The sequence below is a fragment of the Spinacia oleracea genome, chromosome 6 (assembly GCF_020520425.1).
Source record: "Spinacia oleracea cultivar Varoflay chromosome 6, BTI_SOV_V1, whole genome shotgun sequence".
Taxonomy (NCBI): Eukaryota; Viridiplantae; Streptophyta; class Magnoliopsida; order Caryophyllales; family Amaranthaceae; genus Spinacia; species Spinacia oleracea.
In genome coordinates this window covers 17128628-17138889 of record NC_079492.1, presented here as the reverse complement: position 1 = coordinate 17138889, position 10262 = coordinate 17128628, and positions in this window count along the sequence as shown.

Below are 10262 nucleotides of genomic sequence, written 5' to 3'. Positions count from 1 at the left end.
GTTGAAGCGGAGTCCTAAAAGATGATGGCGGAATGAAGGCTAGACGTTGTCAGAATTGAAATTGTGAGATCTTGGTTTTAAAATAAAACATCATACTTTTATTCGATTGTTTTCGATTTTCACCAAACATTTTATAAATCAAATTTTCAAGTTTCGAGGACGAAACTTTTTCTAAGGGGGTAAGAATGTAATACCCCGAATTTTTAAAACTCGATTAATTATGCTTAATTATTTTTATTTAGCTTAAAATCGTTTTAAATCCTAAAATTCAAACTTTATTTTATTTTATTTTTTTAGTTAATTAACGAAGTTTTATTTCGCTTGAATTTTTAATATTATTACACGATTTATTAATTTTTAGATTCTATGATTAAATTTCAAATTTTACGAGCTTAAGCTACTTTTTAAAAAATCTAAATTATTCCGTGATTTATTTCGGATTTTTAATAATTTCGAAACGTTCTTATTCGAAAACTAAATTTATTTTTCGTTAACGATATTTTTATAAATAATTATTTTAAAACTTGGTTTTAATTAAACTTTTCTATTCCAATTAGTTTCCTAAAAATAGAGAACAATTTTCAGAAATCTTGCCCAACTAAGTGAAATGACCAAAATGCCCCTAAGGAACAAATTGGCATCTTTCGTTCTCTTTCCTCGCTATTCACGTACAAACACAACATACAAACAACAACAAGAATGAAGGAATTCCTTCATTCCTTTCTACTCACAATTCAGACTACATTCATGCCTTGGTCATCAAGGAGAGAATGCTTCCTCTTCACTCTACTTTTCAGTATATACAATTCATAATTTGTCCCATTTTCTTGAACCCAACGATCAGTAAACAAAAATTGAAAATCAACACCACCATTGCCGCCTCTTTCTCCCCTTCGTTGCATCCTTCGCTGCAACCACCCTCTGCCACCAGCGCCTGCCACCTTTAACACCACCCAGAACCACCCCCAACCACCGTCAACCACCCTCGCCTTTCCCTGCTCTCCTCCTCGCAACTTCGCACACCCCTGCCCCCCTCCCCTTTTCGTCCCTTTGCTGCACCACCCAACCTCGCAGCCAACACAACCGGCCATCGCACCACCTTCTATATTCATCTCCGTTCCAATTTCCCGACGAACGACTGTTACCGCCGCCCAGAACAGCCCGGAAAATACCCCCCCTCCCCTGTTTTTCCCCTGTATTGCGCAACTACCCTTTTCTCTTTTCTTGCGGTTCCGTCGCCGAAAAGCCAACCCCCATCACCGGCGCACCTTCGCGCCGCCGTGCCGCCCAGGATTCAGCCACCTCCGTCCCTTCTTCCTTCTTCCCTTCCTCTCTCCTCTGTCGTGCCGTGGCTCTGCCCTCCCCCTGCTTTCCTGTTCTTCAAACCCAACTTCAAAAAAAAAAGGGGGAGAGACAAGTTCCAGTAATTGGAACTTTGGTATTTTATTTCTCAAATTAAGCCCAACCCTTTGTTTTGGCCCAATATCCCAAAGTAAGCTCTATTCTTTTATTTAAACACCCATGTTAATATTTCATGAAAATCAATTATTATTTATTTTAATTGAATAAATTGTAAATGATAATATCAGTTTTATTTAAATAATATTTTTCGTTAATTTATGAAATTAAATAATATTTATGTAAATCGATTTATGAAATTTTGATTGAAATCTTGTTGAATAATATTTTCAATAATTTATAAAAATATATTTTTATGAAATTCATTACTTCAAAATTCACTATCTATGAATTCATTATTTAAAAAATATTGGTTTTAAAGTGTTTATTCACTATCTATGAATTCATTATTTATAAAATATTGGTTTTAAAGTGTTTATCGTTTTAATAACTAATTCAATAATTGGATACTTTGAAAGAAATCGAACTCGTAGCTCAGGACGAACGAACCAAGGAAAAAGGCCTAGCAATCATGGAATTGAGGTAACGGTTATTGCTAGTTCCCGCAATCCCTTCGAAATGTATTTATGAATAATGTTGTGAATGATTGATGCTTTATAATGATGTTTTATGATTTGCGGGATTACAAGTATGATTTGATTGAATTGTTTTATGATAATACAGCTTTATGCAAAGTATTGATTTAATGAATTATTATTCCTGAAAGTAATGATTTTATGAAATAACGAGATTTAATGGTTTTATTGAACAATCCTGAATGAATGAGATTTTCCTGATTAATGTTCAACTAAAAGAAATGTAAACATGATAAATGAAAGTGTAAGAACTGGTCAAGTTCCCCTGATATGGAGCCCAGGCTCCCCCTGATAAGAAGCACTGGCTTCCCCTGATATGGAACCAAGGTTCCCCCTGAAATGAAGCACTAGCTTCCCCTGTTATGGAGCATTGACTCCCCCTGTTATGAAGCACTGGCTTCCCCTGTTCGTAGGAGACGTCCTACCATGTTTTCCTGTAAAGTCCTGACGACCAGAATAATACTGTTAAAAGGAAAAAGATTAATGAAAGATATTCCTGAAATAATGTTCCTCAAATTCTTGAAATGATATTATTGAAAATGATGATTTATTAAATGTTTTACTATATTCTATTCTCCCTGTTTATTAAATAAAATGAATTGAAATGATGTTACGATGCTAGGGTAACTCGTTACTGAGTCTTCGGCTCACCGTTTTGTTTTCCGTTTTAGGTACTGCTGGGGACCATGGAAACGAGTAGTGGCGAGGATTTCACCATTACCATGTTCACCTAGGTCAATGTCAAGTTGTAACAAGTTTAAGTAAAGATTCTTGATTAAGTTACGTACTTTTATTAAGGAATTAAAAAGGATTATTATGTTTATTTTGGAGTTTAATAACTTATGATTGATAGTTGCCTTGTAATTCCCAAGAGAGAGTTACGGCAGGTAATGCCCGACCAAATTAGTTTAATTCCGCTGCTAATTATGCTTTAATTATTGCATTAGAGGTCGGGGTGTTACACATGTTCCCTACAATAAGATGAAGCTAGTGATAGATAGCTTAGCTACTTCTTTGACACATGACAATATATGTCAAATTTGTCCTGTAGCTAAACAAGTTAGAAGCTCATTTCCAGTCAGTAGCATTAAAAGTACAAAGATGTTTCAATTGATACATTTAGATACTTGGGGACCATATAAGCACAAAACTCATTCTGGCTGTACTATGTTTCTTACTATAGTGGATGACTTTACAATAACTACCAGGACTTACCTTTTGAAATCTAAAACAGATGCAATTCCAGTTATAGTTTCTTTTTTGAACATGGTAGACACTCAGTTCAATTTAAAAGTTCAGTGCATCAGATCAGATAATGCTTTGGAGTTATGTGAGGGTGATATGAAGAAACTACTGCTAGAAAAGGAAATTGTTCAGCAAACTAGTTGCAGTGGTACTCCACAACAGAATGGAGTGGTGGAAAGGAAACATAGACACTTGCTTGAAACAGCTAGAGCTTTACATTTTCAATCCAAACTTCCTATGAGATACTGGGGAGAATGTGTTCTATGTGCCACCTATTTGATAAATAGGATGCCCTTGAAGAGTATTGATAATCTCACACCATATGAAAAGCTTCATGGGCACAAGCCTCTTTATGATCACTTAAGAGCTTTTGGTTGTCTGGTGTATGTCTCCACCACCAAAGCTCACATAACCAAGTTTAATGCTAGGGCCATACCTTGTGTTTTCATTGGTTATTCACCATCTCAGAAGGGGTATAAAGTGCTAGATAAAAACACAGGCAAGATTACAGTATCAAGGGATGTTGTTTTCCATGAAACACATTTCCCTTTCCATCATCTTGATGCTGCCATTCCTTCTGATAACTCACCACTTATTTCTGAATTTCCACCCTACCTTTTTCTTCCTATTCATACTCCTTTGCTTCCTGATCCAGATACTATCCTACCCTTCACAATTTCACCACAAATTCCTTCCCATATTTCCACCTCGAATGACTCATCTTCAGAACCTTTCACTACACCTTCTACTCCTCTCTCCATCTCTAATTCTACACCACTCTCCACACCTGATTCTTCTCCTTTCTCTTCTTCTGTATTACCTGTGAATCAGCCATCTCCCAACACTTCACCACCTCCTGTTTCGAGTTTCTAATAGATCACACAAACCACCTTCATACCTGTCTAATTACCATTGCTATACTGCAACACACTGGTGTAACTTAGTCTCCTATAAGAACCTGCCTTCCAGTTGTAACACCCCCAAATTTCTCTTTTTTTTAAAACCAACATTTATTTGAATAAAACCAACATGGAGAGAAACTTAGGAGTATTACCGCCACGTGATTACGTTAAAGGCTAATTAACTCAACTAATGCAGCGGAATAACTCAAATACTTTTCTTTATTGAATAATAATAATCGAAATAATAATAATGTATATTCGATAAACCCTTGAAATTAAAATACTAAAATCTGAACTCACAAATGAAACCAACTTAGAAAAATAAATCCTAACTAGTGAACTCTCCATTAATCCCGTATGCAAGCATGTCACATCATCACATCAAGTTCCTGAAAACTGCTCACCAAAAGGTGAACAAGGCCAAGCCAAAAGAAATAGGAAATACGGGTTAGCAAAAGCTAAGTACGAATATATGCAAGACATGTAAAACATTTATATATAGTTGGACATACTTTCATAAACCATTTAATTCAAACTTGCTTAATTGGAATCATAGAATATTTGGGTACTAACCAAATAATAGTCAACAAGTGACCCTCGACTTACACAACAAGTGATGCGTATGAACATAAAAGTTCCATGAAATCCATTCCACCTAGAGACTTTATAAAAGTACAATAATGTCATGAAAGACCATCCAGTTCCACCCATATGATAAACCAACAATCCTCCTTTTATTTAATCAAACGTATTTTTAAAGAAAACAACGTATTTTGAAATAAAGATTTATAACTCAACAAAACCAAACAAACTATTTCAAACACAACTTGAACAAATCCATCATCATATTAAAATCAAGAAAAATATTTAACCTTTCAAAAATCCTCAAATAATTTTCAGAAATCAAGAAACAATTCAAAATCACTAATTCACAATTTTCAATTTGAAAACAATTAATAATTCGAAGTTAATAATCAAACCATACATAGATTTCAATCTATAACAATCTAGCCACATACACGTACCTTGATTAAATAATACCTCACACAAATATTAGTTTGATCCTGCTACGGATCACTCACGAGTTCCTAACAATTAATAAATAAAACCCTAATAAATTCATGGTTAAACAATTAAATTAATAAAAATAAATCTACTGGAGTTAAATTTAATTCATGAGTTATGAGTGCATAATAACTGTATTATAAATTAAAATTTTGAACTATGGTTTTAAAAATAAACTTTTAAAAATTACGGCATTAATTTAGAAGATTTTAAATAGTAAAAACTGACCGTAAAAGAGAAGGCTTTGAAAACAATTGGGGTGTGGAAGTCACGAAACCAAAAGATAGACGTCAGTGGCAAGGAGTGCACGACGGGGGTGTCGTAGTGGTGGTATAAGGGTTTTAGGTAAGAAGGTTTAGAGCCAAAGAGGGAGAAGAAGTTTAAGAGCGGGCTTGGAAAAACTCTCGACTTTTGGTGTGAGGAATTATGAATGAAGTAGGGGGTATTTATAGGTATAGGGTTAGGGTTAGGGTTAGGGTTAGGGTTATAATGGAACCCTAAGGGGTATGGTCGTGGTTGGTGTTCAAGCTATGATAGGATTCTGAATCTAGTTATGATTTTGGTGATATTCGGTTTAGAGCAAAATGGTTTAAAATAGAAATACAAAAGATAAAATCACGAAATTTTAAACAGAGGCTTGAATAATTAATTAAGATTTATACTGAAATTTTCAGAATTTATCTCAAAGAAATCGGATTTTTAGGGAATTTTGAATTGGTAAAACTCTTAAAATCCAATTTTAAATAGAATTATCTTATTTTTCCAAAAAAAAAAACCGAAATATATTCTCATAAATATCATATAATATAAAACTGATTTTATAAAATACTAAACGTAATTTTCGGATTTATAAAATAATTTTAAGTTGATTAAAACTCTTTTTCTCCAAAATTGATTCCTAATAGAATTAGGAATTAATAAAATATGAAAAATTTAATTTAATTCAGTTTTGAAAATAATATTCACATTTGAATATCTTCCCTCCAAAATATTTGAATATTTTTCCCTCCAAAATAATTTAATATCAAATATATATGCATAAAATGGTTAATAAAATACCTAAAAATATGGGGTATTACACCAGTCATCATGCTATGGTGGTTTTGCTTGACAATATTACTGAACCCAGTACATATACAGAAGCTGCACAGAAACCAGAATGGGTGCAAGCTATGGAAAAGGAGATTGCAGCTTTGTTACACAATGACACATGGGAAGTAGTTGCCTTACCGGTTGGTAAGAAACCCATTGGTTGCAAATGGGTCTTCAAAGTCAAACTTAAAGCTGATGGGTCACTAAAAAGGTGTAAGGCAAGGCTGGTTGCTAAAGGTTTTACACAGAAATATGGGATTGACTATGAGGAGACATTCTCTCCTGTAGTTGAGATGGCAACTGTCAGGTGTATTATTGCTCTTGCTGCAAACATGAAATGGGTGATCTACCAACTGGATGTGAATAATGCATTTCTTCATGGAGATCTCCATGAAGAAGTGTACATGAGAATGCCTGAGGGAATTCCTAATCCTGATAATAAGGTTTGCAGATTAAAGAAATCTTTGTATGGTCTCAAACAAGCTTCTAGGCAATGGTTTGCCAAATTACATGGAGAATTGCAACACCAAGGTTTCATTCAGTCCAAGAATGATTATTCCCTTTTCATCAAGAGACATGGTGATGATATTACTCTAGCTGCTGTATATGTTGATGACATCCTACTCACTGGTAATCATCTCCCTACAATGACTACACTTAAAGCTCACTTGGATGCTGTTTTTAGCATCAAGGATTTAGGGGTAATGAGTTATTTCCTTGGTATTGAAGTTGCCTACTTACCAGATGGAGTGGTCCTCACACAGAAGAAGTTTACTAAGTCCCTATTGTCTAACTGTGGTTTTGATTTACACAAGTCTGCTGTCACCCCTCTTTCTATCAACACAAAACTATATGCTGATAAAGGTCTCCCTTATGATGCCCCTGAACATTACAGAACATTGGTTAGAAAGCTCAATTTCCTTACCCACACTAGACCTGATTTATGCTTTGCAGTATAATTGTTAAGTCAATTCATGCATATGCCCAGAATTCCTCATGTTACAGCATTGCATCATGTTCTTAGATATGTGGCACACACTGCAGGGCAAGGTATCATTCTAAAGGCTACAGATTCTCTCACCTTGCAAGCCTTTTCTGATAGTGATTGGGCCGCTTGTCCAAACACCAGGAAGTCTATTACAGGCTATGTTCTGTTACTTGGGAACTCTCCTGTCTCCTGGAAATCCAAGAAACAAGGCACTGTGTCTAAAAGCTCATCTGAAGTAGAGTACAGAGCAATGGCTGCAGCTGCCTCAGAGATCACCTGGCTTGTTAGACTTCTTGAAGACATTGGAGTAACCAATCTCAAACCTGTCACCCTCCACTGTGACAACCAGTCAGCTATTTACATTGGCAAGAATCCTGTTTTCCATGAACGTACTAAACATATAGAAATCGTCTGTCACTTTACCAGAGATAAGGTTTTAGAAGGTCTTCTTCAACTCACATACTTGCCAACACAATCTCAACTTGCTGATGTCTTTACAAAAGCCTTACCTTCTCCTCAGTTCACCGAGTTACTCTCCAAGCTAGGCCTTTCTTCTGCAACCCCTAGCTTGAGGGGGGGGGGGGGGGGGGGGGGGGGGGGTGTTGGATAGTACCATGCAGTACCATGCAGTGCAGTCTCACCACAATTAGTATGCATCACCTATCACCTGATCATCTCTCCTCTAACTGTTTTAGCTGGCGTGGCAAGTCAGCAGGTGGTTTGTTATGTTATTGTACTGCACTCTGATTGGTTGTTATGATTATGCTGATCTCTGATTGGTTAGGACAACATTACACTTCTTTTCTATATAAGCTTATCTATTATTTTATTCTAGTTAGTTTTTCCCAATTGCTTGAATTGTAAGCAAAATATCAATAAAAGATTATTCTCTCTTTTCTTCCTTAGCAGCTCAGTTTATAGTTGCTAAGGCCCCAAACTATGCGTTTGTTCTAAGCTGTTTTAATGGAGATCAACTGATTTCATCATATTTAATAAACACGATCCTCTTTAAAGTTGGAGAGGTTTAGAGAGAAAATGGAACTCACCTAGCCCCTTCATTTATTTCCCCTCCCCTATGCAACTCCAAACAATACAACTCCAATATACCACAAATAATTCACCAAACAAACAACCAATAATGGACAACAACTATAATAATCAAATGCGGAAGAAAAAAAATTAACATATACGAATATATTATACGTGGAAAACCTCTTCAATGAGAAGGGTAAAAACCACGGGACCTATTAGGAGTACACTCTTGTCACCTTCTCTTATTACCATAAAATTGAGGGCTAAAGAACCCAAATCAATCAAACAAATGTTCACAACCCACCAACACTTCTATACATAAGAGATCAACAATTAAGAGATAAAAGATGGAGAATATCACCCAATTCGTAGGTTTTGTCCAGTTGCGATCACAGACATGTTAGGTTATGATACATATGACATTTACATAGATCATGCGGAAACAACCATTAACCCAGGAAACATATTATTTACACATAATCATATAGCATAATTAGATGCATACTCTTTGTTGCGTGCCTTCCCTAGCTGCGCCCGAACCGAACAAGAACAAGTCTTTAGGACTCCAAGTGTCGTCCCTCCGTAGAAAGTCCACAGCACGTCCGGATCCGCCTTAAGATTGACCAACTAGAATCGCCCTTAAGGTACTCAGAAAATTCGGCACTTTTGGGGCAAGATGGGTGTTTGAATTTTTTTTCTCAAAAATCTCACTTTTGAATACTTTGAAACTTATGTATAAATTATGACCCCTAGGCCTTTATTTATAGAGTTATGGAAAAGGAATCGTAATCCTAGTAGGATGCGAATTAATTGGAATTAGAATTCTACATGAATTCTACTTAATCAATTTATCCAATAGGAATAGACATTTAATCATACACTGACTCTTGCAGATTCAGGAATCTCGCATGAGCTGAAACTCACACACACACGGCAGCCACTAGGGCTGCCCATGCATGCGAGCAGCAGCCCACGCAGCGCGGCCCACGCATGCGCGGCCTTGTGCGCGCTGGGCTGTGGCGTGCGTGCTTGCTGGGCGATGGCCTGGCTTCGTGCTGGGCCTTCGTCCGGCAGGCCTCGTCCGATGCTAATTCGTACGATATGCTTCCGATTAAATTTCTATTTCCGGAATCTATTTCCGATACGAACAATATTTAATATTTCCGATTCCGGAATTAATTTCCGTTTCGAACAAATATTTAATATTTCCGTTTCCGGAATTATTTTCCGATTCCGGCAATATTTCCGATTCTGACAATATTTCCGTTTCCGGCAATATTTCCGATTCTGGTAATATTTCCATTTCCAATAATATTTTCCGATACGTACCATGTTTCCGTTTCCGGTAACATCTACGACTTGGATAATATTCATATTTCCGATACGATCCATATTTCCGTTTCCGGCAATATCATCGTTTCCGGAGTATTCATTTCTTGCCTGTGACGATCTTAGCTCCCACTGAAACCAAGATCCGTCGGTTCCGAATATTCATAGATGGAGTATTTAATGCCATTAAATACTTGATCCGTTTACGTACTATTTGTGTGACCCTACGGGTTCAGTCAAGAGTAAGCTGTGGATTAATATCATTAATTCCACTTGAACTGAAGCGGCCTCTAGCTAGGCATTCAGCTCACTTGATCTCACTGAATTATTAACTTGTTAATTAATACTGAACCGCATTTATTAGACTTAACATAGAATGCATACTTGGACCAAGGGCATTATTTCCTTCAGTCTCCCACTTGTCCTTAGGGACAAGTGTGCATTTCCTAATTCCTTTGTCGCTCGATGCTTGCTCTTGAACATAAGGTAAGAGTTGTCATCCTTATTATGTCCAGAGGTGTTCCTCGGTTTCAGAGTTCAACTGATCAAATAAACAGATAATCATAGCCTATGATTCATCCGAGCACGGCCATGCATTTCACAGTTTCTAGCTCT